Here is an 8,113-nt window from a genome sequence, read left to right as displayed (position 1 = left end):
GCCTCCTCCCTTCCCGCCCTCCACGGGTGGCGGCTGACTCCCCGCTCACTGAGGCTTCTTGCTCCAGCTTCCTCCATCCAGCCACCTCGTTGCCTCGGCGGGGCCACCTTTTGTTCCTCCCGGAAGGCGTCCCCCGCCCCCGCTGCTTTGCCGCAGCCGGATAAACGCCCGGCTGACAACCCGCGCCGGCATTCTCGGTGCGTGGGCCTCCCTCGGCTCTTTCGGCCCTGCAGGAGGTAAGCGGGACTCTTTGCTGCCCTGGGGGCCTTCCGGCGTCCCAGCTCCCCTGGGACAGCTTGCATTTTAAATTCTTGCCTTAATTCATTTTCAGACTTAATTATTCCTTTTTCAGCCTATAGTCTCTTTAAAAAGGAGATAGGTGGAGCCTGTGATGCTTTCTGGGTATCTCCAAAAATTGAAGAAGCTTTCTTCCATAGCTTGCAGCTCACTTAGCCAGCAGTTCCACACATGCAGGAACATGTGCTTGCATCAGCTAAAATAGAAGCAGTGCAAATTAGAGTCGGGGCTTTTTGCCTTAGTGCACGTGCCCAGCCATGCACTTTGGTGTGGAGAAAATTGTGCCATTTGGGGCAAAATAACCCTGCCTGGATCCTCCTGGATCCATAGCCAGGGGGAGCTAGAGGTTGGGGCCACCACCTGTGCTGGCCCCAGCAGTATAAAAAGCTGCCCTAAAAAGTAGCTCAGAGCTACTCACTGTCAGGAGCTTCTGGGGCCCAGCCAATTGGTATCTGGAGACACTACCCCTTGTGCCAGCTGGACTGCTGAAGCAGCCCTGAGAATTCCCTGCACCCTCTACCCACTGCAGCAGTCTGGCAGTGGGGGCTACTGCTTGGCTGTGACCTGTTGCCACCTGTGACAGCATGTGGTCCTACGGCTGCACGCCTGTCAGAGCCAGATGAGGACAGCATGGCCAGTGGGCTGGAGCTGCACAGTTGGTTTTTATGCGGTACTGTCACCCGGCCATCTGGGCACCTATTGCCTGGAAGATGTTCTCAGTGTGGTGGCCTGCTTTGAACTGTCAAAGCATGTCCTCCTGGCCCCAAGTGGCCAGGAGGTCAGCCACCTCTAGCTGGGTCCAAGAGGCCAGCTCTGAGCAGGCTCCTCTGCCTGGGGCCTGCCACTTGCCTCCCTAGCAGGAATTCTAGTGTTCCCTATTTGAAAAACTGCAAAATCCTGAATAAAAAAAATCCCAAAGTCACTTTTTAAAATACCCCAAAATCCATGTTCTTCCATGAGTAAAACAAAAGACCACTAGACATATATATAAGTGTGTGTGTGTGTGTGTGTGTGTGTGTGTGTGTGTATATATATATAGAGAGAGAGAGATCAAATCAGTTGGGCAATGTTTTTTGATATATTTACAATTTTAAAGCAATTTGGAAGCCTACCAGTGCCTCTATCATCATAATAAAACATTGCAAAAGGCACATGCTCACTCGTTTAGACACGCCCAGGGAGTCTCTCAGTAAAAATAGATTAGCACACTTTATGGGATGCTATCAATGAATGCCTTGCACAACATGATTTGTTGGGCTAGAGACAACTATGTTTTATCCAAAGCCCAAAAATGCAGCTACTTTATTTTTTTATGTTGTGACAACATAGCACATTTCTTTCACATCATTTAAATACCTTGGGCATTTTAAAAGCAAGGAAATGAAAAGTTGAGGGCATTGTAATTATCACATTATCTTATAGAGACCACGTAATAAACATAAAGCTGCTACTCTTTATCACATACAAAGCAATGAATATTTAATTGCATCGTAAGTATGTGGATTCTGACCCATGGATTAATGATCTGGGGATGATGATACATTAGCAGATTAGTGTCTTCATACATATATATTGCCTTCTGATTTATTTCACAGTTCTTTGTGTCTAGGCTGAAAGGAACAATTCACTTTGATATCTTCCTTTTAATCTACTATAATATAAAAGATGCTATATAGCATGCTTGAAGCAAAATATGGGCTAATTTAATCATTCCTTTTTTTGGAGCAAAAGTAGGGGGAAATGCTGCTACACAGACTCTTGTTGGCTAGTCCTTTTTCTGGGGCTAGGACTCAATTCCATAATTATCCCAGTTCCCATTTTTTTCTCTATTAACATTGTTGAATGTTGAATTGGGAAATTACTTACTGACAGATATATTCTTGGTCTGCTCTATGGACAACAATCATGATGGATCTGGAGTTGCCTTGAAACCCCTGATATATTGCTTACCCTCCATGAGAGCCTCCTTATTTGAACCATTTGGGTCTTAGAAATGTGAAATTTGTTGTCTGAAAAGGTCCTTTGTAAATAGTAGGCAACCATCAATCCTCTGGATCAGGGGTTTTCAACCTTTTTTTAACAAGTGTACCCCTTCTGTCTCAAAGTTTCAGCTCATGTACCCCTTTATATTTTTTCCTTGTTTTTAGGAGAGGGGGGCAGATCAAGGCCCCTGTGGTGAGAGAGGGAACGGGGTTGGGGCAGGTGCTGCGTAGTCGGGGCATGACACGGGACGGAGCTGCGAGTGGCTCGTCCGGAGAGAGTGGGGAGGGGGGCTTATGCTGCTGCACACACTCCCAGGAGAGCATGGGGGCTGTGCGCCCCTGGATCTGCACGTAATTGAACATATAGTCTATTTGTACATGAAGTACATGCATGTGTGCATGCACGCCCCTCCCCCCAACAAGTTTCATAATGCAAAGTCCACACTAAGACTACACCCTGCTTTCAGAGCTCAGAAAATTTTGCCTTTGATTAGGCTAGTTTTCAAAGAAAGAATTACCAGGTTTGAACCACGATGGTATAGGTTGTATATTGTATTTGGTTTTAAATTGATTAATAAGATGTGGAGAATCATCCATTTCAGAAGAACAGGTTTCATCCCTTTTAGATAATCTCTTTGTTGTCACAAAAGATTAAATGAAATCTGTGAAAGTTGCAGTAGGAGTAGAACTAGCTTTCAGCTGCCATTGTTTGAGGTAGGTGGGCACGTCTACACAAGATGTTTACTGTGGAGTTGCCTAATTAGCTCCACAGTAAAATGTCACTGTTTACACGTGTGGTGCGATTAGAACAGAGTAAGCTAATTAACTCCATCATAGGATAGTACTGCCAAACACAAGTACTATCGTACATCGGAGTTATTTACTCCACCGCAGTGCACATGTAGATGCTGACGGAGCGGGTTGGGGCATGAGGGTGCTTTGGTGCAGGGGCTGCCTGCTGGCTAGCCCAGCACTAAAGAACCTTTGTACCCCAGCCAGCCTCTCTGCAGCAGGGGACCTCCAGGATCTCCTGCTAGCTGGGGCTGCTTTGCCCCAGCTCAGCGTGCTGCACTAGAGTTTAGTCAGGCATGCTAACTGCACGTGAAGGCACGCCCAGTGTGTCACTGTTGGGGTTGTGTGTGCTATAATAAGAGGGATGGTTCTGATTCTGCCGGAGGATGAATTCCCAGTGTGAAAAGCTGCTTAGAGATGTGTCATAATGAGTTTTGTCTGCCATATACCTCACTGCCTTTACGCTGGTGAAGGTAAGAGATTAATATGGGATCTATAATAGTAACTGATAACTGTTTGAGGACCAGGAGGGGTTGCCAGTATGTATATATTTGCAAATATCTATACATCTTTTTACAGTTCAGTCCAATTCTATAGATTTGAATGTTAGTCTGTGTAAATATATATTCTTAAATGATTACCATTGTCCTCCATTCTCCCTCCCCCTTGGCTTATTTGTACCTACCACTCCATCACCTACTGTAGATTCCTTGGGGCAAAGTCTTATGTTGTGGTTTTAGACGGTTCGAAGTTTAATGAGAACTTCTGATCTGGAACTGCAGGTGCTATATAAATAAGAGGCACAGTGAACCACACAGACCACATGAATATGTTTTGTGACAGGCTAAATAGCACAAAACTACAAAGATTCTTAGAAAATTCTAATTTATGTTCCCTTGTATGCAAAAATATCAGATTCAGACTACTGTACATATAAGTAATGTGTGTATTTTGGGTAAAATATATACTTGGCTTGATGATTAATTTGCACCATGCAACATACGGATAAATGAGAATATATCATCTTGTACAGTAAATGAAACCATTTCCTAGCTTGTTGAATAGCAGAACTTAAACTAGCTCAGTTTGTTCTCTGGGGCTTTCACCCTGACAAAACCTGCTAGTCTTGAAGTGATGATTAGCACATTTTTAACCGAGAAGAATGTAGAGAAAAAGTAGCTGGTAAATCACAGTAAATGTAGAACACAAAATAAACCAATACAATCCTGTGGCATCCATAGTCAATAAGAGTACCTCTGATTAGTATGTTGCAGACTGTTTTTTTTGAAAATGGGAAATGAATGCCAAAATGACAGCTGCATGCAATGTAGCTTGACTTTTAATGTTATGTTGAAGGCCTTTACCTGAGCGATGATTTATGCATCCTGTTCTTTTTAGTTTGCAGAGATTTTTTTCTGCTTGAAATGGATATTCTTTTTTCTTAGCATTTGGGGCAAATAACTTTTTTTACTCTGTAAAAGTGAAATTCCCCTTGAATGTGGTCTTATGGACAGTCTCTCAGGACTTTGGATTTTTCTGCTCAATTCTTGGCTCTGCTTTAGTTTTGAGCAGGGATCCGGATTTTCCATTTGCTGCAGAAAAAAGCAGATTTTCTCTCTTAAGGGAGATTTTCTCCAGCTGCCCACAGCACAGCTTTGGCTTGGCCTGTGCTGTGGGCAGCTGGAAGAGGGCGAGAGGCTCCAGGCAGTCTCCATCCTGCCTGTGTTGGCTGGGGTGGTTCCCATGCATGCAGGTGGCAATAGAGCGAGTCCAGCCCTGGCATGGGCTGGAGGGAGGAGGAAGGATGCCTACAATATCCACTGTCCCGGGCTGGGGCTCCTGCGCCATGCCAAGTGGCCTGGATATGACCCACTCCCCCCACCCACCCTGGGGACTGTCTCCCGGCCACATGCAGCTACCCCTGCCCCTAAGAGCATGGGCACCAGTTCCTAGTGGCCTGGCCACACAACTTCCCATTGCCCTCGAAGGACCTCAACCACCCCCTTCCCTTGCTGGAGTCCTATGAATCCATGTGGGGCTAGGCTGGATGGGGGACTGCCTCTGGCAGGGTTGGGGGGAGGTCAGGGAGCTGCAGGTCTGGAGTGAGGGACACCAGCACAGCCAGGGGCCAGGGGGTCAGGAGTAAGGGGCACTGGTAGGTACAGGGGACTGTGGGTTGGGAGTGAGGGGCAATGGCAGGGACAGGGCAGGGCACCAGCATCTCAGGGCTGCTTAGCACTACAAAGTAGCCAGGGGCACAGCAGCACCTGGACCCATGTCCTGGTGAGCGAAAGGGCAGGGGGAGCTATGATTTTCTATTATAAAAAAAACAACAACCCAAAATCAAATGCCAAAACATAGGTGTTTAGAATTTGTTTTATTATAGTGACTGAGGCACTGGTAGACTTCCAAATTGCTTTCAGATTGTAAATATATCAGTATAAAACGTTATGTTCAACTAATACATATATAGTATCATTTCATTTTAATTTCAGAAAAATGCCGAGTTTGGGTTTTTTAATCGGAGAATTTTGGATTTTTTTTAAATCAGAGAATTTGTGATTTTTAAACAGAGAAAACCAGGATCCTGGCCATGAGATTATAGAATAAGTATTCCCTGAAATCATGGTGCCCCTTCTTAACTACAAACCTGTGGGTCCCAATGGCTTTCCAGGAAAATACTTTTAAGAACGGCGAAGCTGAGATTTCCTTTTAGGATCCTAGTTTTGATCATTTTCCATAGTGGTAAATGACCAGATCGTGCATTCTGAGAAGTGGAGTACAATCCTTAGTTTGAGAGGTCCGAACTGACAAATTTTCTGAAGCCATTGTCAGCTGTTAATTCTATTTGCATGTTTTCTTTGCAAACAGCTGACCAAACTTGAAAAACAACAACAAAGAAAAGAGAAGACCAGAACCAAGGTACCCTCTGAATCAAGTAGAGAAAGAAATGCCCCTCGTAGTAAGGATGACCCCAGTGCAAGCAGCGGAGCAGAAGGAGACGTGTCATCTGAAAGGGAGCCTTAGTTCGTCAGAAGCGGGTCTCAGGTATGGAACCTTGTCTCTTACCTAATACTGCATCCTGATACATGGCTGTGTCTTATACTGTGCCACGTCAACTGTACCGTCCCATAAGTGCCTGGATACTGTGACAGCCCTTTTACAAATGCCTAAGGGCTGGATTGTTGACACCTCCTTGTTCATGCTCAGTAGTCTGCAGAGTTCATCACAGAGCAAGGTGTTATTCTTTGTGAACCTGAGGCATTGTCAGCCTGGCCTGCTATAGAGCTGACTGGGAGATCACAGCTTCTTTGGCTTAGGGAATTCAGAGCAGTAGTCCATCTTCATTTGAGCTTCCTAAAAGGTAGATTAATGGGGTTTTTCCCATTCCCAGTTGGTTTCACATTTTAAAAGAGCATGAAGTGGATGAGAAACTAAGCTGCTGTCACTAACCCCTCGCTTCCAGAAGACAGAGAGGGAAAGTCTTATCTCTCCTCTGGCCATTTTCTGCCAGATAAAGACACTGAACTAGTGCAAAGAGGCTCTTGAAAACTCAAGTTCTAGCCCCAGGGAGGACTTCCATAGTGCTGGGGATTTTGCTTGCCTTCCAAAGACCCTTTTGTAAGCCAGGGGCTCTAGTGTTTTGGCATGAGTGAAGTGCAAGGGACACAGCTGCTGCCCACAGTGCTGTGGAGGTGCTGACAGCACCCCAGCTCATCGACTGGTCATAAGTTAGCCATACCCTTGCAGCTATCTAAATTGTACCAGTCCCTGGAGCTGCCCAGCCTTGGAAGGGTACAAATTTGGGTTAAAGCCATCCAAGTGTCCTCCATCTCCCACTGGGATGCAAGTTGTCTCCTGTACTGCTTAGAGGTGCAACTCAGAATCTGATCCAGACTTATGAAAATGCGAGAAGTAGAGTTTCTGCAGGTATTGCCAGCTAAACTGGTGGAAGCCCCAGTAAGAGTCACTAAAATTCTCTAATATAGTTAGAACCTGGGTTTGAATTTTGACTCAGTGATGCAAACCCTGGCAGATTGGTAGGAAAGCAGGCAGGTAAAACACCCCTTTTAGTTATAAGGATTTTCTTTGCAATTGCTTTCCCCAACTCCCTGCAGAGCCAGGCACCAAAACCAGAACAAAAAGACTCTCTCTCCAGTGCTCTCAAGGCATCATGCTACCTCCTTGACCAGTATAACAACATTGGAGGAGGGGTTTCCCAGCCCTTGGCTCTGCAATCATTTCTGGCAGCTGGGAGAAACAGTTTTATAGATTTCATAGACATTAGGGCTGGAAGGGACCTCGGAAGATCATCGAGTCCAGCCCCCTGCCCAAAGGGCAGGAAGTCAGCTGGGGTCATAGGATCCCAGCAAGATGAGCATCCAGTTTCATCTTGAAGGTGTTCAATGTAGGCGCTTGAACCACCTCCGGTGGCAGGCTGTTCCAGACCTTGGGGGCTTGGACAGTAAAGAAATTCTTCCTTATGTCCAGCCTGAAACGGTCTTGCAGTAGTTTATGACCATTCGACCTAGTCGTCATCCCTTGGGGCGCTCTGGTGAACAAACGTTCCCCCAGATACTGGTGGTCACCCCTGATAAACTTATAGGTGGCCATCAGATCACCCCTGAGCCTGCGCTTTTCCAGGCTAAAGAGCCCCAGGGCTCTCAGCCTGTCATCTGAGCAGTAGGGTCTGCTTCCCTGACCTCTGATCATGCGCGTGGCTCTTCTCTGGACTCTCTCAAGCTTCTCCACATCCTTTTTGAATTGTGGAGCCCAAAACTGGACGCAGTACTCCAGCTGCGGCCTCACTACGGCCGAGTACAAGGGGAGAATGACGTCCCGGGATTTGCTTGAGAAGCATCTATGGATGCAAGCCAGCGTTTTGGTCGCTTTACTAGCTGCAGCATCGCATTGCAGGCTCATGTTCATCTTGTGGTCAATGATGACCCCCAAGTCATCTGTAAAGCAGTGATTTTCAGTCAGGGTGCCATAGTACCTTGGGGTGCCTTGAGATTCTTTCAAGGGTGCCATGGAGTGCCATA

The 8,113-nt window shown here is 46.2% G+C and overlaps 1 long non-coding RNA gene across 1 annotated transcript in view; it reads left to right on the top strand.

Moving 5' to 3' along the window:
- Positions 1-8,113, top strand: part of LOC112548710 — a 48,381-nt gene that overhangs the window by 28,652 nt on the left and 11,616 nt on the right. Inside the window, exon 2 of the long non-coding RNA XR_003092339.1 lies at positions 5,943-6,119. This is a non-coding gene — a long non-coding RNA (uncharacterized LOC112548710). The remainder of the gene's footprint in view (positions 1-5,942; positions 6,120-8,113) is intronic.

Source organism: Alligator sinensis, unplaced genomic scaffold, assembly GCF_000455745.1.
Source record: "Alligator sinensis unplaced genomic scaffold, ASM45574v1 scaffold1748_1, whole genome shotgun sequence".
Lineage (NCBI taxonomy): Eukaryota > Metazoa > Chordata > Crocodylia > Alligatoridae > Alligator > Alligator sinensis.
The sequence above is the reverse complement of the archived record's forward strand: the minus strand, read 5'-3'. Positions and strand labels throughout refer to the sequence as shown.